The 25,431-nt window shown below is 35.8% G+C and overlaps 1 protein-coding gene across 2 annotated transcripts in view; it reads right to left on the bottom strand.

The window, feature by feature from the left end:
- Positions 1-25,283, bottom strand: part of RFX3 (regulatory factor X3) — a 129,127-nt gene extending 103,844 nt beyond the window's left edge. The window contains exon 1 of one of the 2 annotated variants that reach the window (XM_026059987.1): positions 25,068-25,283. The gene's annotated coding sequence lies outside the window, so the exon portion shown is untranslated. The remainder of the gene's footprint in view (positions 1-25,067) is intronic. The other variant, XM_026059985.1, reaches the window with a different exon arrangement.
- Between the last annotated feature and the right edge of the window lie 148 nt (positions 25,284-25,431).

Genomic DNA, 25,431 nt, shown 5'->3' on the forward strand with positions numbered 1-25,431 from the left:
ATTTCATTATGTATGTCAGTAAGTCTTCTGTTCTTTTGACTGATCTGGATAAAGTAATCTCCAGTCTGCATTTGATTTTACGTTCTTCTCTACTTCATGTGGTAGAAGTTAGTTCACATAGACCGAGCATCCCTTACTGCATTTTAAACCTGCAGCTAATACTTCTCACCTCACATCCATCACACTCTACCCTCTCAAACAAAACAAAACAAAACAAAGAAATTGAAAAATAATTAGAACAGGGAAAATAAGAACTTTTTTTCTTCCCTGTTTTCTGCCCTAGATTTTATGAACTGCTTTGACCCAAAGGAATTCAGCTGCCTTCATGGGATGAGTATCTCAGATGCATGGAAGTAAGAAAAGTATGGCTATTATGGGAAAACCATGTCAGAAGATTTAAAGTTTCTAACAAGATGAATATTTCTTCTAGAGATCCAGTTATTTTGGGCTAGCATGCAGTCAAAAAGACAAGTTTACAATACCTTATGAAAAGAATTTAGTACCACTATTAACTTACTCAACAAACATCATTACATGTGTTTGCCAATGATGAATAATGAACAGACCATCCTCTAGCTGCTTTTATCATGTACACGCAATTAAATCCTGTGAGGTCTCTGTTGTAATCACTCATTCTCCTTCGGATAATATCCAAGTAACATACAAAACTACTGCTTCCTCTTCCAAGTTCAGTATGATAAATACACCAAGCAACACACATCATACATCAAACTACTTTTTTTATGAATATCGTAACCCCACAGAACTTTTTGGCTCCATTAGTCTTTGAAATATATGGTCATTTCTTAGCAATGAAGAGGCTCAGAGCTACACACATTAAGAAGATTGTTTCCCAGACAATTGGAAACCACACATACCCACACACTCTTATGCATTCTTGCAATTAAATACAAGTTACTTGAAAACGCAGTCCTGGACTTGTACCTAATAATGACCTGACTTCACCCAAAGTAGAGAAAATATATGTTCTAAAATCTCCTATTTCCTTAATCCTTGAAGTCAAGAGATATCCACCCACAGTCTTCTTTTTTTGTATTTTAAAAAAAGTAAAACTAAAATAATTTCAGAATAAGTTTTCAAATAGTTTAATTTCACAAAAGTCCAATGACATACTTAAAACTCTGTGTCCTTTTGGACATGTCAAAGGTTTACAAGGGATCTCATTTTGTTTTGCCCCTCTTTCTTCTAACATTATCTGTCATTTTTTAACAGACTTGAACTTATCAACTTGACAATGTCATCTATCTCTTAAAATGGTCATCAGCAGATTTTTTTTGTACTGTTTTGTCCTGCCTAAATAAAAGGAGGACTGAATCACAGGACTACTGCACTGTAGCATCTTATACCTACCTTTCTCAGAAAAGCCATTTTACTTTAAAACCTTCAAGGACACATCATGAAGAGAGATACTGGCATACACAAATAGCATTCTGCACCTACATGTGATTAAATGCTGTGTTTATGTGATGTAGGCACATTAAATTGGACCTTAAATACTTAATTAAGCAGAAAAACAGCTCATTTATGTTCTTCACTATTCTCGGCAGATAATTGTGCCATAAATACAGTATATGATCACACAGCAAATATTGTACACGGGTAAATGCATTCAAGGAGAATATCATACGTGCCCTAGTAGCACACAAATAGCAGCTGGGCCACAGAAAATTAATTGCTTGTTCTGTTCATTCACACAACAACTACACTAATGTCAATACAGATTTTTACTTGTAAACATTCAGTACCTAAAACTTTCTTTACAAAAAAATAAAAAGTTTTTAAGCATCTTGTAATTTGACATAGCCTTTCACTAATACCAGATAAACTGACTTCATTATTTCTATTTGTTATTTTTGTCATGGTAAGTATATGAAAAAAGGAAGATACCACTAAAAAATGAAACAGAAGGCAGATGAAAAGTTCTTTTCAGAGTATGTTTCTGGTTAATTATTTCATTCTATGCTTTTCAACATATGGACATTAAATAAAAACATACATAATGTTTTCAACTTCGGTGTAACCATTCTTATACAGAATCAATGAGAGAATGAAATGTTTACATAAAAGAGAAAATTCTGGAAATAAATTTGCATATCAACAGCAGTAGTTAAAAAAATCAGTAGCAGGTGAATCGTGTGATGCCATAACACATTAACCTGCATGGAAATTCAGTTGGATGGATGCATGCATATGCAGACAGACCACGCAGATTTTTTGTTGTACTTCTTATTTTCTATCATCCTTCAAATTTTAGTGTTTTATTTTCTGTGAGACTATTTTTCTACATTTCTAAACACTTAAATGAATTGTCTTACTTTACTTAAGTTTACTTAATGTTATCTCTCTCAAAAAAAATCAGGAATAAATATGCTCTATCTTCTCTTTGGATTATCTTCATTTTTGTTACTCAGTCCCCACATTTTTCTGCCATTAAATGCTGTAATACTCTACATGTAGTTAGATTTTTGATCTCTCAGGTTTTAGTCATTATCTTAAATCTCTACCTCATATAAAAACAAAATAAAAAATAAGGTTTTAAGAAATGTTAAGTATTTTTTCAGATGAAATTTCTTCTGGAATTCCACTGAAAACTTAGGAAGTAAGGAAACATACTCATTGCTATCATATTTGCCACAGTACATTATCAAAATTCTGTTCTTTGGTTTTGAATGGGAGGGTGCTATGAGTTTTAAAAAAATCATACAGCAAGCAGCACAGTAGGTTAGGTCTGCATGTAGTGGAAGCATTAACCTGCAAACCCAGTTATTCAGGTCTGTCCGATCGGAAGACTATTAAGGAGTGTCTATTCTATGTGACATCTTATGGTCTAGAAATATATGTAAGCACAAATACAAGATATATGGAAATTCAGCTATCCGGGAGAAGGGGAGGGGGGAGTCATTCAGTGATAATGAATACAGTCCTGGAAAGTAAATGACACCCTTACAGAAATTCTGGAAGTAATCTACATGATTTTGGAATACATTTTTGCCATAATACATACTGGCCATTGATTCTTACAATGGAAGATGTATTAAAATACTGCAGGCTCCTCTGAAAATGTCACTACTGTACTATATAAATAAAACAACTTTTAGTAAAATCACCTTCAGGTTATATCTATGAATATAAATACTGTAAAAGATATTTTCCTGTTTTTTCCAATTTCTGCTTTCTACATGCTTCCTATAATTTAATTATCGGATTTTAACCTCTTTCTACATTACAAATCCCCAATTTCTCTAAATCTTTCAAAGTCTTCTAGCTCACCAGCTGTAGCAGCAATAGTTGTTTTACCATACTAATATCTCTCTAATACAAAAAGTAAGTTTGTAGTCCACAGCTTTTGTTTTAAAATCCTAGAGTTTAAATCAATTGATATTCTAAATTAAGAACATCATACTAATTTGGAAGGTTGCTCAGACTGGTGCTTACTTCCACTTAAATTAACAGACCTCACATACTTGAAATCAAGCATCTACTGAGTAGTTTACCTAAAGATAGAGGGACCTAACTAGCTGTTTTAGATATATTTTTTAATTTGACATTTATATATGCCATATGTGGATATAATTTTCAGATACAATCATACAAAAATATCTTGTTTCATTGAATATATCCCAAAATATATCACTGTCACACTACTAATATCCTTTGCAGTGAGAACTCCAGTGTTAGTGATGTCAAAGAAAAACATTCTGATGACCTATTTAAGACAGAGGGTACTATTTACACAGTCTGACCTAAGAAGTCCACTTAAATACACTTTTTTCAGAATGCAATCTGTCAAATTCCTGCAACAAAGGAAAAATACTATGGATCAGCATCTTAATCTACTGAAACTACCRAATCCAATGAAACATCCCAAATCAAGTCAGTAATATTAAGTTGTTTACATTTTATAATTTTCTTATTCTACATTATGTAGTTACTAGAATTGCCACTTTTATCAGTAACTGAAGATGTATGTTTCATATTCTTAGAACAGCTTTCAGGTATTCAAAAGAAATGGTGACATTTTAATTTTTAATATAATAGCTTACAAAATGACTAACTTGTTCTGTTAGAAATATTGGCCTTTGCCATAAAAATACTTAAGCCACCATTCCCAAAAGCAGACACAGGAACTGAACAAGGGTGTTAATCTAGTATAGATTTACATCTGACCTCAGCAATCAGTGTTTCAATTTTCAGCTCAGTCAGCAAGACCAAAAACATTTAAACTTAAATGTAGTTGTCCAGAATTACAAATTTTACTATTTTGTGAGAGAACTTCTCTCATCTCATCTCAAATCACCTGCTTGCCCATATATTTCTATCTTTCATATGTACCAGGAAACACATACATAAAATACATAGAAGAAATACTGACAGACTGGTAGGACACAAACTTGACTGGCAGCTATCCATATTTTTATACATTACCTCTTCTTACAGCATCTTCAAATCACATTTCTAAACATTTCTGAATAATATGTTAGAATTCTAATGATTTAAAGTAAGCCATTTTATTGTGCACCTTAGGAAACAAGTTCTTTTTAATATAGATTTTTGTATCAGTGTGTCTCCAGAAAATTAGAACTGCTGCATTGTATCTGCTAGCTGAACCAAGAGAAGATAACAGCAAAAAATAACTTCATATAAGTCTGACTATGACTAGCAACCACTTTCCAGCCATAGCTGATACCACTTGCTCCAAAGACAGACACTAAGAATCCATATAGTAGGCAGTTACAGAATAACCTCCTTAGGGGAAGCCTCTTTTTAACTTCATTAAGTGTGACTCAATCTATTCCTTCCATAACATGTATGTACCTATACAGTCGCGGACTTTCACGAAGTTCCAGAACAGATCTATTTATAAGAGAAGTCGAGATTTAAAAACCATATAGAGTGGGCATTAAATGTCCTCCTTACTTGATAATCCATTTAATGTTTCTTTTTTTTCTGTTACGTTTCATACTACTACACTCATTCTAAGCTGCTTTGTGAGTGCTTTGGTATCAGAAATATTCAAAAGTCATTTTACAAAGAGGTTTACCACTTTGAGAAACAAAAATTCCCTAAATTCAGACTAGCTTATTATGAAAAGAAAACCATGAAAACTGTTTGCACTCTTGCTTTATTATTACATCCGGCCTGGTCACTATTGGAAATTCAATCTATTATTGTTGCTAGGAGTCTGTTGCTGTGCAACCTAAAAGGGTTATGCAGTGCTTTCAGGCTAAGAAGCGTTAAAAAAACTGCAGGCCTCCCCTATGGTTCTAAACAGTTTGTTTAAAGAGATTAAAACTCTTCTCAGTCAGTCAACCCACAACTCCAGACCTAACCTTAAAAAAAGGAAAAAAAAATTACAGTGACAGATTCTAACAATGTAAACAAACATGAAAACAAAAACTACACAAAAGCAATATATATGATCTCCATTGCATTTAGTGGAAAGCAAACAATATTTCCTCTAATTCATCATTTAAGCAGGAAAATTAAAAACCACAAACATCAAAAAACTTCAAAGTTAAAGTTTCAACAGCTAAGATAATACTGTTGCACAACATGCTCTGCACAGGTATTTCATGATAGAAAATTCTGATAGAACTCTGACAGAAAATATATGAAGTTTTATATTTTGGGTCATAAGCTAGGAACTTAAAAAAAAAAACTAAAAATACATTTAAATGGCAACATGATGCTTAATATTTATTCCTTACATCAAAAGATGTCCAGCAGATCTGTAAGTTGATTCCAAAATGCTGATGTCAAAATGGTTTCTTCTGCCTTTGTACATCATTATCAATCATAAAGATTCTGCCAGCAAAATTGGACATCTACATATATTTCTGCAGATTCAGTGCTTTCAGTAATATTTTTGCAGATCTGTTGGAGAACTGCTAACAAGTGGTATGCAGAAGAACTGAATATTAGGACTTTTCTCTGCTCTTTCTAAAAATCTTAAACTGTTTCAGCCCGCATCAAAGAACAAGTTGTTCTATAGTATCAGAATTAAGAAAGCCCAGTTTCTTCCAGATTCGTCCTTTAAGTATAACCGTACTACAATAGAGCAGTGCAGGGTGTGGATATTTGCCATCAGACCCAGCAGGCTGTTGTGAAATGAAGTGTAAACTGAGTACTAACTGCCTTTTCTTCAGTGGGAGTATACCTTTTAGTTTACCTTCCTGAACTAATTATTTTGATATCTATTTTTCTGAAACTTCTACCACTCTTTCCAATTAGGTGTAGAGCCATATCAGAAAAAAACTGTTTCCTTAAAAGTACAAGGCTAGAAGAAGCATAATGTCCAAAAGTTATTGGAAAGGCTAAGATTGTCTATACATTAGCCATAAAAACCACAGCTACAAAATGGATTTCAGAAGTCATACAAAGAAAGAGATCAGGTGTAAAAGAGATGTAGAGGAACAGCCACTGGCTGAAAAAAGAGGCAGAAAAAAAAAAAGCCGAAGCTAACAATGAAAAGTCACGAAGATAGTTTGGTCATTTTTAGTTTTCTGAAAAACTCACTTTTCTGCTTTAAATATAAACAGAAGTGAAAACGCTTTTAAAGACACTATCCATAAATCTTCAGAATGACTGCAAATTGGTGCATTCTGCATAAGACAAAAAGCAGGCATCTTGTGGACACAAGTTTGTTCATCTCCAATATATAGAATACAATGAACATAACATTGAACAAAAGTATAGCACAGAATTTACTGTAATAATATTACATTTCACATAAACATGGCTATGTCTCAGCAAATTGTTTACAGTTCTCACTGAAACTTAAGATGTTCTTAATATCTTCATTTATCAAAACTACATTATTGTGTTCAACCACATCACTTACCATTTGCAATAGGTATTAAGTTTTCATGACCATGAGAGCTAAAAACTTTAGATTCAGAAAAAAAACAGATTTATGATGACATATGGCAAAGTGCTACAAAAACAGTGACTGAAATAAAATAAGAAGTATGCCCTTTTCGCTTCATATGTATTTAGGAGAACACATCTCAACATATATGTGGCTGTAAAAATAATATATATGTATTTGGTACTAAATAATGTTTGTGGCAAAATTTAAATGACATAGGTTTTTCAATCATATAATGAATTATATGAAAGGAAATGGCATCCTTTTCACGTCTTCTAACATAAAAGACCGGCCTGGAAAGAAGACTTGTATATTCTATAAAGGATCAACACCAAAGAAAGCTAAGTTTGCTTTGTTATAGTTCCACTGAAAAACTGAGTTCATCATTATGGTAGTCTAAATTATCAACACAACAGTCTTGTTACTAAAATTATATACTCTGACATGAAATAAATTAAAACTATGATGGTAAATTATCAAAAGATCTTTATATCTCTGTTGTCTGTACGTGAATAACATACTCAAATATGAAAACGTTCAAATTTGTCACATATAAAGGATATAAGGGATAATGAATGTATATATTAATATAAAGGATTGAAAGAATTCAGAAAGAGAACAAATTCTCTAAAAGAAGCATGGATCTCTCAACATACATAACTTCTTGACCTATTATGAAACGGTTCCAAATTTACTAGAACTACCCAGTCTGAACATTTCAAACCCTAAATCCCAGCTTTCTTGAAGTAAGCAACAGCAAACTAGAACCTTAATACTGATCAATATTGTTGAACTCGCTTAAAAGTTACTGAAGATGAATTGATGAAAACTGACCAAGAAACAACAGTGTGTAGAAACAGATGTAGAAAATTATGACTGTAAAAAATGTATTAAATGATGATGCCTTGGGATTACTTACATGGTAAGGATTACTTGCACAAGGTTTTTTAAGAGTTGGCTTCTAGCTGTCTCAAAGGATTGTACTTATTTTTAACAGGATGCATTCTGACAATCTCGCTGCCACAAGCAGCAGCAGCCCCTAGGGTGTCAGGACAGGCAAAGAAGCTTTGCATTGTGGTATAGCAAAAGGGGAGAGTCTTAACAGGTTCTGCAAAAATTTTAGCAGATGCCAATTGAGAACACTTTTATAAATAATTTATACCTTATCTTAAAAAGCTTAAAATTTTTAAGATATCCTCAGAGCCTCCCACTCCTCAATATGATTATTCCCCAAAGTTTGGAGAGGTTTACCTATTCTCAGGTTGCTGATGAAAAACAGTTCCTGAACCTCTGAATGTTCTTTTCAGTGATATAAAATTGACCAAGAGAATCTTCCTCAAAATATATTTTTAGTGTCAAATTTGTGTAGCTTGAGATGAAGCAGGCAAAAGCACCCCAAAGAAAGCTGGAGATTAGCAAAGAAGAAAGCAAAGTGGCTGCTGGCAAAGCATGCACCATGCAGTCCCTAGAAGTCAAGATTAGTAGCTTCAGGCTATCCCCCCAGCCCAGCTGTATCTATGTCAAAGATACCTCCTGTGTGATGCTTAGCGGCCTTGTCACACCCCACTATCTCAGGTAAGCTGTTAAACATTAAACCACATGGGAGCAAAGCATCCAACAAGGAACAGGCAAAAACAGTGGATACTGAACTGAGGAGGTTAATAAGGACTGAAAATGAGTACCAATAAATACTGAAAACAAAATAATAATTACAAAATACACATGAATAGACGTCACTATCAGCAATGATAATATAATAAGGCAGCAAAGCAGGATGAAATGATAAACTACAAAAAAAGTGAAAATACTGACATGAAGAAAGATTTAAAGATTGGTGTATGGTTTTATTTACTGCCTAGAAAAAAAAAAAGAGACAAAATTAGCAATCAATGTTTAGGTATACATAGGAAGAAAATATCCCATTCATAATTTTTTCATGTGTTTTTCAAACACGTACTCACAAAGAATTTGTAAAATTTGGGTAACATTCTAAAAAGGCTACTCCAATTTTTCAATACTGCTTTACGTTCCAAAGATATCCTTTACCTTCCTTCATTATCTGAATTTCAAATATCTCTTTAAAAATCTATCATTTTATCTTGTACCCACATACTTAAAGTATAGTAACTGTAAAATTAAATTATGATTTTCCTAGTACTATATTAAAGTTAGCTCTAAAGCACTTCAAACAATCTCACTCTGAGTTAGGAAAAAAATATGAAAAAAACCTTGAAGACTGATGTTTCTGAAGATAAAAGTATCCATGCCACCTGTCATCTAAGTGCAAGAGGTAACTAACATTTCACCATGTTTATCATGTTCTTTCCTTTTTTATATACTCAAGAGCAAATCCAAGGAGAGCAATTCTACAGGCAATACACAAGAGATTTATTATGTTAGAAGCAGTGACAAAGAATTACTCTTACAGTAAGAATAATATTTTACCAAACATGCCTCAAATTCAGTAACACACTGGACAGCATTAAGATATCCATTTTAACCTTGTTTGCTTTCTTATATGTTTTTTTCCCAATACACCAGCTTTCAAAAGCACATATTTATTCACAAAGCACTATTATTCCTATAAATGTTTCAAAAATAATGATTGACTGTGGTGACTCAGTATTTTATGAAATAACTTGAATATACAAGTATATAAGAATTCATATACACAGAAATACGCCTACTCAGAAAAAACACCATACTGGCTTTTAGTCACCCTGCAGTAACAGACATTCCGTTCCTAAACCATGCACTCACCTGTTCTGCTTTTCCAACCTAACAGTACTCACACCTTAAAAGACAATGATTTGAAAAAGCCTCAGCTTGTATTTCTTGGACAGATGCCAATGTTTTTATTTTTGTTCCATGTATGCCTTAAAAAACAACCACTTCAACTTGTTTGTTTTTAGGTTATAGACATATACTTATAAACAATATTCTAAAGTAATTAAATCCTCTGTATTCGTCACTGCCCTTCTCTCAGAGGAAGTTCTCTGCACTCTTAACTTAATTGACTCTACTAAACATGTAAAAATATAAAAGTGAAAATTGTGTAACTGTTCTTATAAGAAAAATATCACAAGTAAAAAATACTAAACAACAAATTCCATGGTTTGCTTTAAACAGAAATTTCTAGTTTACGTATTTTATACTAGAAATCATCTACCATCACTTTTTTTCCTAAAGCAGAACCACAGCCAGAGCTAATAGTAAGCACAGCCTAAAACCATGAAGTAATGAATAGTGAATAACATATCAAGACACAGAATTGAAAAAATTACTAAGGGAAATCCCATTAATTCCAAATAAGAAAAGAATGTGATGAATCAAGCTAGAACTGTTAGAATAGTGAACAACAGTAACAAATTTCTACGTTTACAATAATTGCATTTATAATACAAATGGAATATCCAGAAATACACAATAGATCCAAAATAAGATTTTGGGTTTTTTTTCTGGCTTATAAAGTTACGTTCTAAGCAAAAATTTTCATGTAATCGGACAAAAAACTTGAGCCTAATGTTTAGATAATTTAAATACTACTACTTTTAAAAGAAGGTTTAATAAAAGGTAATGTTAACTGATTTTTATAATTGTTTAATAAAATTTCTATTTTATTAGACTCTATCCTCATGCACATATAAGGAATCAGAAAACAATTCAAACATAACATTCTGTGAGGATATGCATTAAAAGTATAGGGGATGAACAGCAGAAAGTAAATTTAAATTTTAGACCTAAAACTCAATAAAGGACATAGAAAGGCTTAATAACTTAATATACTGCCAGTAACAAAAGCAACATTAAAAAATACATATATCCCATTGTTTCATTTGCTTTTCAGAATTGCCAAGTAACAGTAAAATAACAATATTAAATAGATAGCATTAGCTGTCCCATTTTTAGTATGGGACCATCAAAATCTAAACTATTACACACACAACATCAATGCTGAATATTATGAATATAATTTTCCAGGTTTGCTAAAGGTTATTAAAATAACTTTTCTTAATGAAGCTCTTTGTTTTGTTCAATAAGACTTCTACCACTTTAATTTTTTTGGTATACATTTTAATCAGGGCCTGGCTTGTAAAAGGAAGATATTTAGCATCACTTGGCAGGATACTCAAAGACAGAAGCACAGAATAGAGGCCCATGAAAAAATGCTCTGTCAATGTTACGCTGTTAGGTCCTTTAGGACATTTCAAGATTCCCTGTGCATTCAGTTATTTGGTTCAACTGGAAAAGCATCTTTTCCAAGCAGAAAATGCACCACAGGCAAGTTATGGAAATCTTATAACCCTTTCCACCGAACTTCTTGAATTTGAGGGAAGCAAGTTTAACAACTTATAAATACAACCAAAATGCAGGTTCTGAATAAGGTATTAACTTCTTTATGCCTTAATCATTTAATTAGATTCAACTAGGAATGAAACATCTTTATTTAAATAAAGGGATTAGTTCCTAATACTGCCTTGTTTATTATAACTATAGTTATCACAATTAGCAATATGTAGAATATGTCTTTGCTTATCCCTCAAGCAGTTTTGAACCTGAGAGGTACATTAATTTTGCTGTGGACTTCAGCATCTGAGTAAGACTTCCTCCACAACAGTCAAACCCCAGCCAAAATAATATATCAATAGAAACACTTCCATCCACAGAGGCAATGATTCAGAAAATATCTTTCTGATTTCACCATTAATAGAGTTACTGGCATACATACATCCTCAGACTACTATTTTCCACCTCCATCATTGCTACTCATTTTGTACTTGCACCTAGATAGTACAGCAAAAATTTTTTTCCTAAACAAACACCTCTTTACAAAACATGCAGCAATGATCACCTTTGTTTCCCACATCCTTTTTTGGACACATCCCAGTTATTACTGACGTTTACAGAAATACACCCAAATATAATTAAATGCATTAGGTGCCTTCATCACAGAAAAAACTCCAGATTTCTGGCCATTTCACTTGTTAAATATGACTTACAAATCACCCAGCAGTTAGCCAAATATAGATTATTTTATCAACAGCCCCTGATCCGGACTCAATAAACTAAGAAAGTTATACATTTTTTATATATTTTAAATAATTTCACTTAAAATTTATAACTTTGCCATTTTTCTCCTATTGCAGTCCCCTTCCACTGCAACAAAAGGATTAAGAACTGCAAGTTAAGACCCTGAAAAATAAATACAAATAAAAGCCCATATAAATCAAAAATTGGGTTTTTATTTTGCAAGGTACTCATTCCAGGTCTTTCTTTTTTCTTTTTCTTTTTTTAATCCCTTTGTTAATGGCTAACTTCTCCTGAAGAGTCCTAACACATTTCTTCCCCTCCTGTTGCATAGTTTTCTCTGTTGCTGTTTTCACCTCTGCAGGGTTCAGGTGAAAATTCTTGAGAGGTTTCTTTATAAAATATTTTACAGTTAATAAATGCACAGAATCCAGTCTATGCCCGGACCTAAGCTTGTGAAGTTCAGAATATAAAATCTCTGAACCAAAATAACATAACCATAGTAATGTACTGCAGGAAGAAGGAACACAATAGGAAGATATTTTCTTGTGCATCCAGTCTATGTCAACCCAATCTGAAAACAATTACTTTGTGTTGTTAACTCTAGACACTACCCTTCCTCTTCTCCCTTAAGAGGTTAAGTTTCAGCTACAGTCCTAAGGAATGAAACTAGGCAACAAGAAAAAAACATGACAAACTGGATCACAGTCTAGGAAGTTCTGCTGTACAGCAAGAATCACAGGTAGGATCATAGTTCAGGCTAGCAGGGAGATCAGGTGATCTCTAGTCCAACCTTCTTCCCAAAGCAGGGTCAGCTGTGCAGTCCAACCAAATTGCTCAGGACTGTATACATTTGGGGCTCAAAAAGTTTCAAGGATGGAGACAGCATAATCTTTCTGGGCCCCTGATCAACTGCTAGACTGTTCCTGCAGGGAAAAGGTTTCTCGCTGAATCCAGTCTGAGCCTCCCTCATTTGAATTTATGGCTCTAGTCTGAGACTTTCTTGTTTGAATTTATGACCACCGTCTCTCATCCTCCCACCACCCACTGCTGTGAGGAGCCTGGCTCCATCTTCTTGAGGATCTCCTTGTACGTATTAGGGGGAGTGGGAGACTGCTGCTGTTCTCCAGACTGAACAAGCCCAAGTTCCTCAGCATCTCTTCACAGGAGTGTGTACTCCAGGCCACAACTGTCTTGGTGGCCCTCTGCTGAACTCATTCCAGTTTATCAGTCTTTCCTGTACTGACAGGAGAGGAGGATAACTGGAGCAATATCTAGGTGACTCCATGACCCCTCTAGGCAACCTGTTCCAGTGTTCAACCACACACACAAGAAAAAGAAAAGTTCTCCTTTCTTCAGGTGGAGATCCTTGTGTTTCAGGCTGTGCCCACTGCCTCTTGTCCTGTCACTGGCAACCATGGAGAAGAGCCTGGCTCCACCTTCTTTACTTTACTTCCCCCCCATCAGCTATTTAAAAGCACTGATAAGATCCCTCCTGAGCCTCCTCTTCTCCAGCCTAAACAGACACAGCTCTCTCAGCTTCTCCTCCGATGACAGACGTTCCAGCACCTACATCATCTTCGTGGCCCGTTGCKGGACTTGCTCCAGTATGTCCACGACTCTCTTGTCCAGGCAAGCCCAGCACTCCAGATGGGTCTCACCAGTGCGGAGCGGAGGGGAAGGATCGCCTCCCTCCACCTGCCGGCCACGCTCTGCCTAATGCAGCCCAGCACACCGCTGGCCGCCTTTGCTGCAAGGGCACACTGCTGCCTCATGGTCAACTTGGTGTCCGCCAGGACTCCCACGGTCTTCTCCACCAAACTGGTTTCCAGCCAGTCGGCCCCCAGCCTGTACTGGTGCACGGGGTTATTCCTCCCCAAGCGCAGGACTTGGCACTTTCCTTTGGTGAACTTCAGAAGATTCCTGTTGGCCCATTTCACCTCTCAAGGTCCCTCCACAGGTGAATGGCAGCACAGCCACAGTTCTGTATCATCTGCAAACTTGCTGAGTAAGGGTGCACTCAGTCCCCTCATCCTGGTCATTAATGAAGAGGTTAAACAGTACTGGACCCAGCATCAACCCCTGGGGGACACTACGAGTCACTGGCCTCCAGCTGGACTTCGTGAGGCTGATCATAACCCTCTCAGTCCAGCAGTTCAGACAGTTTCCAGTCCACCTCACTGACCATTTCTCTAGCCCATACTTTCTCAGCTTATCTATGACGATGTTATGGGAGACAGTGCTGAAAGCCTTGCAAAAGTCAAGATTAACGACATCCCCTTCATCCATCCAGCCAGTCATCTCTTCACAGAAGGCTATCAGTTTTTTTAAGCATGATTTCCCCTTCATAAATCCAGGCTGACTGTCCCCAATCATCTTCCTGTCCTTCACATGTGTGGAAAGGATTATTTCCTTCATCATCTTCCCAGAGACTGTGGTGAGGCTGACTGGCCTGTAATTCCCTGAATCCTCCTCCTTGCCCTTTTTGAGGAAAGAAGTGATATTTGCTTTTATCAAATCCTCTGGAATCTCTCCTAAACACTGTGGCCTTTCAAAGAGAATCAAGAGTGGCTTTGCAGTGACACTGGCCAGCTCTCTCAACACTTGTGGGTGCATCCCACCAGGGCCCATAGACTTGTGTATGTCCAGCTTGTTTAAGTGTTCCCTAACCTGATCCTCCTCCACCAAAGGTAAGTCTTCATCACTCCAGACTTCCCCTTTGGTCTCAGGGGCTCATAAGAGAAGTGTGGTGCACCTTCATTGTAAGAAGGAATGCACTTCCTAAGACCGTATGAAGTATGGTTAACAAACTGAGACTATCTGAGAACATCTTAGGATACAATACACTTCGTAAAGGAATGGAATTATAACAAGCCAATGATGTGAAAACTCTCAGTATTACAGCACTTGCATTATTTATGATGACGGGTAGCTCCAACTGGCAAGTCTGGACCACCCTGATTAAGAAAAAATGCCCTGCTACATGATTCTTATTCCAATGAAATTATTGCTGTAGATTTCTTTCACTCTTCAAGAAAGAAATGTATTTCCAAAAAAACCAGACAAGCAAACAGCATCTACAGTTCTTTTTGTTTCATGATAAACTTAACAGTTCCTGTCCTAGTCAGTTAACTGCTATAGCTGGAGTATAGAAAAAGTTTTTAAATAAGTACACAAAATATGAAATACACCAAGTATTTAATGTAGAAGAAATATGTTTTTAAAATGAAAATTCAAGCATTAGCAGACAAGAGCAGATTGTTGGGAAGTCAGAAGCACAGCAAAGATTAAATATATTATCAATCAACCTATCAACCTCCATTATTAACCACCAATCACATCTTCAAGCCATTTTTAAAGGATCTACGCCTTCCTATACAACATACTTCAGGACAAGTACTTCAGCACTTCTGATCAAAGCTTTTTTTGTATATACCTTCCTTCACTAAAGGCAAGCAAAAAGTAACTTTCAATTTCCTATCTGCCAGATTCATCCATTTTCCATCTTGGAAATTATGCCTTTCCCTCTATTATAAACTTTATTCTAAGCATCTGGTTATTTTCATTACAGAAAAAAAAATAAACTGCTGGTTCCAACTTGAACTCATTTGAGTACGTTACAGATGGCCAACCTGTAGATGTTTAGCTTCATTTGGCACTTGAGCAATTCAGCTGGGACTGGAGCAGTTACCATCCTTGGATCATAGCACGTAACCAGCAGCATGACTCTGCCGGGACTAGAACTTTTGTGTATCCCAAATCCATGACTGTGCTGAGGATAAAACCCATTAAGGGCTGCTGAGACTTACAGCACTGAGTTGTTCCAGGCCCCAACCATGTAAACCAATAAGCCATTCTGAAATCAAGCAGTGGGAGCCCTTAAGTGGCAGTTTTCCACATGCAAACTCATCCTGAAACTCCCCTTCATCTTAGTTGTCCGAAGTATGTTTGTGATATCACACAGACTGATACATGTGATATGTGGCCTTGTGACTCAGSCCACATAAACAATATATTTTCACAATCTTCATAAGGTCAAGAAGGTTGGTCACTGCACTGAAGTCACGATGCTATAGCTAGATCTCCTCTTAAGGCAAGAAATGTCATTTCCTTTGGATGTCAATAAGGATACAACAGAAATACATACTAAAAGGAGGAGAAAGCAGTGAAGATAATGAACACCATCAAGTCCTGTTAAAGACAGCAACCTCGACTCAGTGGTGCATATAAGGACCATGGAAGTTAAAAATGTTAATATCTGAAAGTTTAATCTTGATAAGAATACCCCCCCCACACACACACACACAAAAGTAATGATATAAGATGGTAATTGTAATCTGAGTATCCTAAACCACACAAACTCATAAAGTTGTATTGTGTAGCTACCTGACCACCTGGATGATTTGAAACAGTCTTGGCTACAGTATTGAAAAACACACTGAACAGGTGCAACTGAACCAGAAAAAAACAGAGCATTAAAAATACAAGGAGAAAGTCTGATCCATCAATCAGCATCAGTACTTGCTTGGTAAATTATGCTATTCATTGGTAGGACCAACTCTAATTCTCAGTCTACTGCAAATAAATGTTCTCTTGTTTTGACATAAGTTTGATAATGAAGGATACTTCAGTCACAGAATGTACTGAATTCCTTCTGCAAATGAGCCTGAGGTTTAGAAGACACTAAACATCTCTCATCTTCACAAAATACAGCAAAACTTGTATGGATTTACCTGCTCRTTATTGTTCCTGGAAATACCCTGTCAGGACTATTCTTACAGGAAAAAGAAATTTTAGAGAGATGGAGTAAAATGGCATAACTGAAGATGACCTTCAACCAGAAGGCACCTGCAAAGCTGGAATGACACTACACCATGAAGAGTTGCTGTCCTCATCTTAGGTCATTGACACTTGCCTCACCTCAAAACCCAAAATGTGAGACGCAAGATTTCCTGGGACTGGATCAGGAACCGGATGCATATTTTCATGCTGCATCCCTCCATTCTAAAGCTGATGTTTTATTCCCTAAAACACCAGAAAGAATGGTCTAGTTCACAGAAGAATATGAAAGTTTTAGAAAAGACTTTTTCTAGAAGTCATAGGGAAATGTAATATTACAGAGTTATAGGGAAATGTATTACACAAGGTCTACTCTCAGGTGTTAAAAAGACTTCATATTTTTTTCATTTACTAAACCTGATAAAAAGCAATAAAATGAATATAAAATAATTATTTATAAGTTATTTTGCAACTTGCAATTCAACTGAAGTGGTTTAATAGAGAGTGGGCCAATTAAAATAGGACTGAGCCAATTACTAAAGAGAAACCTGCCTCCTGACATGACCTTAAGCTACCTCATGCTTAAGAAACTTAATGTGTCAATTTGACCGCCTGCCTAACAGCTAATTTGATAAGACAGATGTTATGAAGATTGTTCAGCTGCCCCTCATTAGCCAAGGCTAATGTAACTTTGAAGACAACCAGGATTTTTGGCAGAAGTAATCCAAATGCTTTCCATAAATCATATTTTTACTTGATTTTATAAATGGGTGTAATATACTCTGTAGAGCTATAGATATTTAGTTAAACACAGATTAACATTCTACTACTTACCTGATACAAAAAATATGTATGATCAGATCAGTAGGTTTTTAATTGGAAAATTTGAGAAAATTTAATTTAAAAGTGGTGATGTAAAACAATTCTTTTTCCAAAGAAAACTCTTCTGAAAGCAGGCATGGGTTTTTAATCAAGGCTGGTAATTTCTCTTTTTTCTCTCTTTTTTTTTCCCCCTTTTTTTCCTGTATCTTCCCAAAATCTCCAAGAGACCCAATGCAAATAAGATTGAATCCCAGGAATAAATGTGGTATTTAAAAACTGTCATTAAAAAGATGAATGGCAATTATTTGTGTACAGCCACATGCATTTACTAATGAAGAATCACAATGTACATTTCAGCAACTGGGAACACTGAGTGGGAATCATTCTTCCTTCAGTAAGTTTGTAACTCAGCTGTCTCTCCTGCTTACGTCAAGTTACAGAACAATAAAGTAGAAAGACTCTAGTGAAGTTTTCTTCAGAAGACAGATCCTACTATAAAACAGCAGTTAGGGCTCTAGATGGAGACTGCCCAAAATTTTTTAAACGTGAACCTAAAATTTACATGACATTTTGACATAACATTTTAACATAAGATAGAAATCCTGATGTTCACCTGACATCATAAACAAGGTAATGGCAACAGAATTCAAATTTGTTACTTCTGCCCATCTATAAGGAATGGAGCTGGTCTTCCTTAGTAAATAGCAGTTACCTTTCTGTAGTCCTACTCATCTAAAATTTGCACTTGCAGATTGCACTCTCGGCTGTTAGCAGTGCAGAATGCTACCACAGGATGTAGAGGAAACAATTCAGATAATAGTATCAGTTGTAATAATAAAATAAATCTCATTTTCTTTAGATGATGGGACACAGACAAATAGTGGCTTTTGTAGATGCTATGTGAAAAATGTGCAACTACACCAAAAGGCATTAGCTCAAATTCACAATCATGGTCATCTAATCCACTAGCAAGTAAAACCTTCAGGTAGCCTATAAACATCCAACACTATTTTCAGAATAAGGGAGCTACTTAAGCAAGATTCCTCTCCCTTCTCCCCCCAAATTCAGGTACATTAGAAAGATAATCAGATCAAAGGTCTTTGGAAACAATATAGAATGCATCACCTGAAAAATCAACAGACATGAACCAGCTGATTTGAGCTTAAAAAAAATTTTTAAATTTTAGCTCCACAGAAACATAATGGTTATCTATAAACTTAATGACTACATTTTTAAGCAGTTCTGCCTCAGAATTTTATTACACTTTTTTCTTTATAAAGAAAGTATAGTTAATAACATATAAAAAGAAGAAATCAGATGAGGAAAAAAGCAGACCTTAGCTGAAGTAGAATAAACTGACTAAATGGCATGCAAAAGGTAACATAATGCACCTTTTTTAAGATCTGATTATTGCTATTTCTACTTTGCAATGTTTGCATCATTGACTTAAATGCACTGAGTTTCAGCATACAGAAAATGCCCTTGAAGTGGTACACAAGAGAAAATGCATGAGGTAATAAAACAGGCAAGGGAAGCTATTTGCTTGGTAAATAAACAGTGGCTTTCAGTTGTTCATTACTATTTGTAGTGTTAGTATCCAAATCTGAACAAAATCAAAGCCTTACAATGATGTCTATGGTGTATCCAAAGACATAGTTCTTGCCTTAAAGAGCTTACAGACTTATTTCAAATAAGACTCCAATAAGAAGGAAAAAAAAGAGCTAAAGAAACAGTACAATATCACTTGTACAGTCTACATGCATTATACAATGTCTACATGCATTACACATTTACTCAGAGAAGAACTAAAGAAGTATATTCAATGTACTAAGTCCATAGGTGGATGAATGACCTTTAAAAATACTGCCAGATTTTTTTCAGTTGTTAATAAATGAATAAAAGTCACAAAATGTTATAAGTACACTCCATCAAATTCTCTGATTAATATAGAATCTTTGATGTCCACACAGCATTGCTATAGGTATCATATAAGAATTTAAACAGGTAAGAAAGGTTATAAATAAGTTAGGAATTTATAAAGGAAGTCTGAATTGCTAGAATTTAAACTTCCAAGCCTCATTAAATTTTATATTACAACAGATTAAGCTYCTTTACTAAATGCAACTTACCATATACTACATCCATCATTTCTGCATTTTGGTTCACAAAATCTGAGGATGGCAAATCAAATACAAATAATTTACCACACTGTAGCAGGAAAAACAACTAACAGTAATGTGTAAAAACAAGCATTTTAAGATATACTATCCCTAGTCTTGCCTGCACCTTTTCATACTTTTCCAAAGGGAAATAACACTGAATGTTATCCAACCCCACACTAAAAAGCATTGCCTTATTAATCTTACAGTGTATAGAAAAATAACCGATATTATTAAACTACAGAAGTTCAGATGACAACATTTTAATCTGCCAGTATCATATACCACAGCGTAATTTTTGAAATGGAACCCAGGTGTCCTCATAAATATAGACAGGATACTGCTTCTTTACTGTTTCTTTTAGAACTAATGATTGATAGAGCAAGCTCTGCCTCCTTTGAAATTCAGAAGTAAAACTAGTAAACTTTAATCCCAATTTCATCCAGTAGGAGTTTCAGTGAGAAAGCAAAAACCCACATGTGGCAATACACTTTTAAAAAAGAATTTGACCATAAATAAAAAGGTGAATAAAACATGAATGTACATTTACCAATGAAAGTGTGTGTAACAGACAAGTGTGTAGTATTGTCTAACGCACAATTAAACCTCACTATAAAATGCATGAATTTCTTATGCAAATCCATCCAGTTTCTCAGAAGAGCAATAATTTACTTCAGTAAGTAAAACCTGTGTCAACTACATGCTGTACAGACACAGTTTATGGATAACTGTATGTTCAGTTTCAACGAACAGAGATTGTATATTGAGTGCATATATATAATGTAACAGTCAATTTACTGCATGTTCGTTTAGTATAATATTACCAATATAATAACATCTCGTTATATGGCAATGCATGAAAAAAAAGTAGAAAAAATGCAGCAAGATTTTTTCTAAACCTTATATACATTATCAGTGTATTTGAATGAAAGAATTTTTAGTATTTTTTCTTTTTCTATTTCAAATAGCACAGCACCCTCTGGTGCATCTACTAGAGGGAAAGTAACTGAGAATAAACTCCAGTTATTGTTATACAAAACATAAAGTGAAAAAAGGGARCCTCTAATAACAAAAGGGCACATGCCTAAGAAGCTTTAGAAATCAAATTTCAATTTCATTTTTTTCTTTGCCAATCTTTTATAGCTGAGCAAACTGTAACTGTTAAACAATAAAATGAAAAATAACAGGGATGTACTAATACAAAAGACAGAAGTCTGAAACTAATTCTGTGTTCTTAATAATAGGTCACTTTTATTAAAAAAAAATACTTAACATGTGATGTTTAGAAAAATGCAAAGGTCAATAATTAAGTGAAACAAAATGTTACATCCAGCTAACTTTTTGCTCTTGATCTTTCAAGCAGGAAAGTTATTAGGATTTCAGCTATTTACACATGCCATAAACTGCTAAGTTTCATGCCCAAATAGTTGTGGGTCCTTCTTTAAAAGTTTGATAAGAAAATAATATAAGAAGTAAAATATGAATATGTTTTATGGAGCATTTCAGGCTTTCATACAATATGTTAACTATTAAAACACATCTAGTCACAGAGAAAATTTCCTATAAAAGTACATTTTGCTAGTCACAAAAGCAGAGAAAGCCACCTGCTTTAGGCAGCTCTTTTGTAAACCTCTGGAAGTCTCAACACAATGAACATGARATGAAAGTGACACCTGTTTAAATCAGCCATCTGTCCCTAACAAACTAGATTTAGTCAAATCAGACTATACACAATTCCTTAAATTTCCAAAACATGGGTATACATAGCATCTGTGAACAAGAGAAATATTGCCATCATTCATAACTATCCTTATTGGAAATATATTAAAAAAGTCAAACTTGTGACTAACAAAAAACCCACAACCTTAAATATTACCCTATACATTTTAAAAGCCTCATAAATTTTTCATTCCTCATTCTTAGTAAAAATAGTTTAATTAATAATTTAAAAATATACTTCTTTTGGTATTCTAGTATGGTCATTTGACAAAGAGTCTGATTTAAGAATGGAACTCCCATAACAAGAACATTACTGTACCACTAATAGTTTTTTTCTCCCTGTGTTTGAGATAMATTCATGATTTGTCATTTCAACTGAAAACAATCTTTCAAAAGAACATTAGAAGTCATATGTCTTAAATTTTTAAAAGTCTATTCCTTTTCTAAATATTCCACATGTCAATATCTGCAGCTAGTAAGGTTTTGGGCAAACTCCAGGTAAAAAAAACAAACAACAACTAATTTGGAATATTACAAGAGGGAAGCTTTTCATAAGGGGAAATAGAAGTAAAGCATRAAGACCAGAAACACTAACTAAAAAAACAAAAGAAACTACAATGATAAAAGATTAGCATCCTGGTTATGTTTCAAGTAAGAAGAAAACAATAGCATCCTTCCCTTTCAACGTAAAGTTTAATAAATAGAAAGAAACAGTAAGATTTATTTCTGAAGACAGTACTGTGATTCACAAACTACCGTAGCTGTAGAAAACATGAAATTTGATAGTACTAACAAAGCCAGACATAATTGTCAGATAAAACACCTTGTTTTTAAATTCTGTAACAGCATTGTACCTTTGATTCCCAGTTCATTTATTTTCACTCCATCACTGAAAAGATCTCTCCACACTAGCGCAACGTAAGTTAGCTGATTAAAAGCACAATGCAGCATACAATCCAGAAAGGATCATTAGGATATGTTGAAACATAGTTATTTAGCTACACAGTCCAAACCATGAAAACAACCAAATAAAAATCACAAAGCCACTTATTTTCAAGAGACTGGTTAGCATCACAAACATCTACTATTCTGATAGCTAAGGGCTTTAGGGAATCAGAATGCAAAAGGCAGATCTTGTCTATGATCAGTAAAATATTGCAGAGAATAAGTGTCAATAAACAGAGGTGATATGGCTATATCATTATTTTCCAAAATGTTGCCACTGCCTTAAGCAAATATAGCTAAATAATACTAAAAAGTCTTTGTTTTTTAAACAAGACTATGTACTTCTAATTAGAATTTTTAAGAAACATCCATACTCCTCCTCAAAGAGGCAAACAGAAGGTTTGTCTCACAGCCTGTGCAATTTTCTTTGCTCACAGGGGTCTGGATGCATGTTCTTCAAAGACAGATCTCAATACCCAGAAGGAATTCCATCCTGAATAGGACTCTGTCCTGCGGTAATAGGGCTGCTCAAGTAGGGCATGGCGCAGAACTGATATCTATCTTTCGAAGAACACAGATGTAAGGAATGATTTCACAACCAACGAATCACAAAATAAACTACCTGATAAAACTAGTATCAACTACATTAAGATTCAAATGTGCCATATAACTGATATAGTACTACAACCTACTGAATGCATACAGACATATCTGACTTCATACTCACACTGATAATTCTTAATGTCCTTAAAGCTTATTTGACAGCAGTGCCTAGAAAACTAGCATTCAATGTTTTCATCTTGAAAAAAATCACAAGATGAAAATGTAGAGACCTAGAGACCTCTGGTCAATGCCCAAAATGTATTCTCTGTTACATAGTTGACCAGTGAAACATACATTAAAAAAAAAAAAAGAAAGAAAGAAATAGCAAGAGGGATAAATCCAATATGTCTTAGCTCAAGAAATATTAATATCAACAATGCACAAACTATTTAGCATATTTTGTACTTGAGAGGCACTTGGAAAAATTGACGCTGTTACATTCTTTGGCAGTTCCAAGGCAAGATAACCAATAAATTCTAGCTGACATTGCAATGAGAAGCCTTGTATTTGATACAGAGCATTAGCGATGTAAATACAGAAAAAGTATATGTACTGTTGTAGGTTTGGGGTTTAAAAACAACAAAAACATTATTTTGAATATATTTTTCCTTAATAATTTTATTAAAGCTATAAGGAAATAAATAAGTCATCACTTTAAAAGCAAAAAACTTTCAAATCACACTGACAGGTGATTTAACATGTCGAGGAGGACAGTGCAACTGGTATGAAGATGTTAAAAGAGAATTTCACTGCCATAATGATATATCAAAAATATATTTTGTCCAAAAGAATAATTAAGTATATAAAATACGATTTGCTTACTCTGGCAACACAAATCTTTAGATCTTAAGCAAACACAAAAAAGATGAAGAAAACAAGCATTTGGGATTCAAAAAATGAAAAAAAATTCTTTATGAATAACATGATTTCTATTTCGAATTGAGAGGGGAAAAAAAATGCCTCTCCTTTTCCCTTCCTCCTCAAATATCTTCTTGAATTACAGTAGCAATAACAAAATCCCAAAGCAAATTTTTCTACTATTCTTTCTTTCCTCTGCTGTTTAGCACACAAACTTGCAATCACAATGAAATGTCTTGGATTTCATTCACTGTGAAGAGTTGAAGGCAACCGAGATGGGTACTCTCCCCAGCCATCTCCACATGAACTCTGTGTGTATAAACCACCAAGCACACATGCACTGTTCTGTACTACATTGACAGTACAGAAGCATCATTTAAAAGATAACCCCCAGCAGAAGGACAGTAAAAAGAAAAAAACTTGCTACTCTGTGTGCGAATAGGCAGGGGTATTATTGGATAAACGGGAAAGCACTTTACAATACAAAGAAAACACAGCTTGCCCTAAAATCGTCAGTGACATTAATTATGATGAAAAGAAAAAATAACTTAGCCACAAAAAGCACAGAAAAGTAATCGCTAGCACATGACTGCTGTTAAAAGATATAGAAAGTTTACGAACATCTGCACCTATAGCAGTCATGACAAATCAGAACAAGGCCCGATAAGTGAAAGAGGAACCTTTCCCTCTGCAACCCCCGGCCCGGCTTCTCGGTGTGCTACAGAATCCATCCCTAGCTGTTTCTTTCCTCCCACCTCCACGCTTTTTTCCGGCTTTAAAGCAAGTAATCTTAGACTGTGGCCAGAGGCTGCTTCCCCCGAACCCCTCCATCCCCCCACTCGTGTAAACAAGAGGCCAAGGGAGACGCATACCCACCGCATCCACGCGATCGTCCTGGAGACCCCAGAAGCGCGCCGCTGCCCCTGCCATGGCCAAACCCGGCTCGCTCTCCGCTCCGCACGGCCGCAAGGCCCCCTCCCCGCCCAGCGGACACCCCCATCCCCGCTCTGCCGCCCAGCCGCAGAGTGCGCCCGCAGACAGCGCAGGCCGGCGAGGGGGGAGGCAGCAGAGCAGAGGAGGGAAGCAGAGGGGGGTGCAAGCAAGCAGCCGGCAGGGAGACCCGCGCTCCTCTCGCTACACCTCGATCAATGGTGCAGCCCAGTGGAGCAGCCCCAGCCCGGATGCTGCCAGGAGGGGGGGAGGCAGAGGTTGGGGGGGAGGGAGAGAGGAGGGAGGGCAGGCGGGCGCCCAACGAGCATATTCACCTGGGCTGTGGAGGACTGTGGTGGTGTTCCTGCTGTTGTTGTTGCTGCTGGTGGCTGTTGTTGTTGTTGTTGTTGTTGTGGGTGATGATGAGGAAGGGGGTGAGGATGGGGGTGAGGAGCAGCAGGAGGAGGAGGAGGAGCAGGAGAGGAGCGGTTGTTGTTGATGGGTAACAGTCGCCAGGACTACGGTGACTATGGCGCTTGATTCACAAGGCAACGGTTGCTATAACTCACAAAAGGGAGAGAGCGAGCGAGAGAGGAGGAGGCGGCGGCCCAGCCGGAAAGGCCCGGAAGAGGCGGCGCCTCCCTGACTGACGGCGCCGAGGGCCCGCCAGGCGCCGGGGCGGGGCGCGGCGCAGCGCCG

The sequence above is a fragment of the Apteryx rowi genome, unplaced genomic scaffold (genome assembly GCF_003343035.1).
Source record: "Apteryx rowi isolate R43461 unplaced genomic scaffold, aptRow1 scaffold_163, whole genome shotgun sequence".
Taxonomy (NCBI): domain Eukaryota; kingdom Metazoa; phylum Chordata; class Aves; order Apterygiformes; family Apterygidae; genus Apteryx; species Apteryx rowi.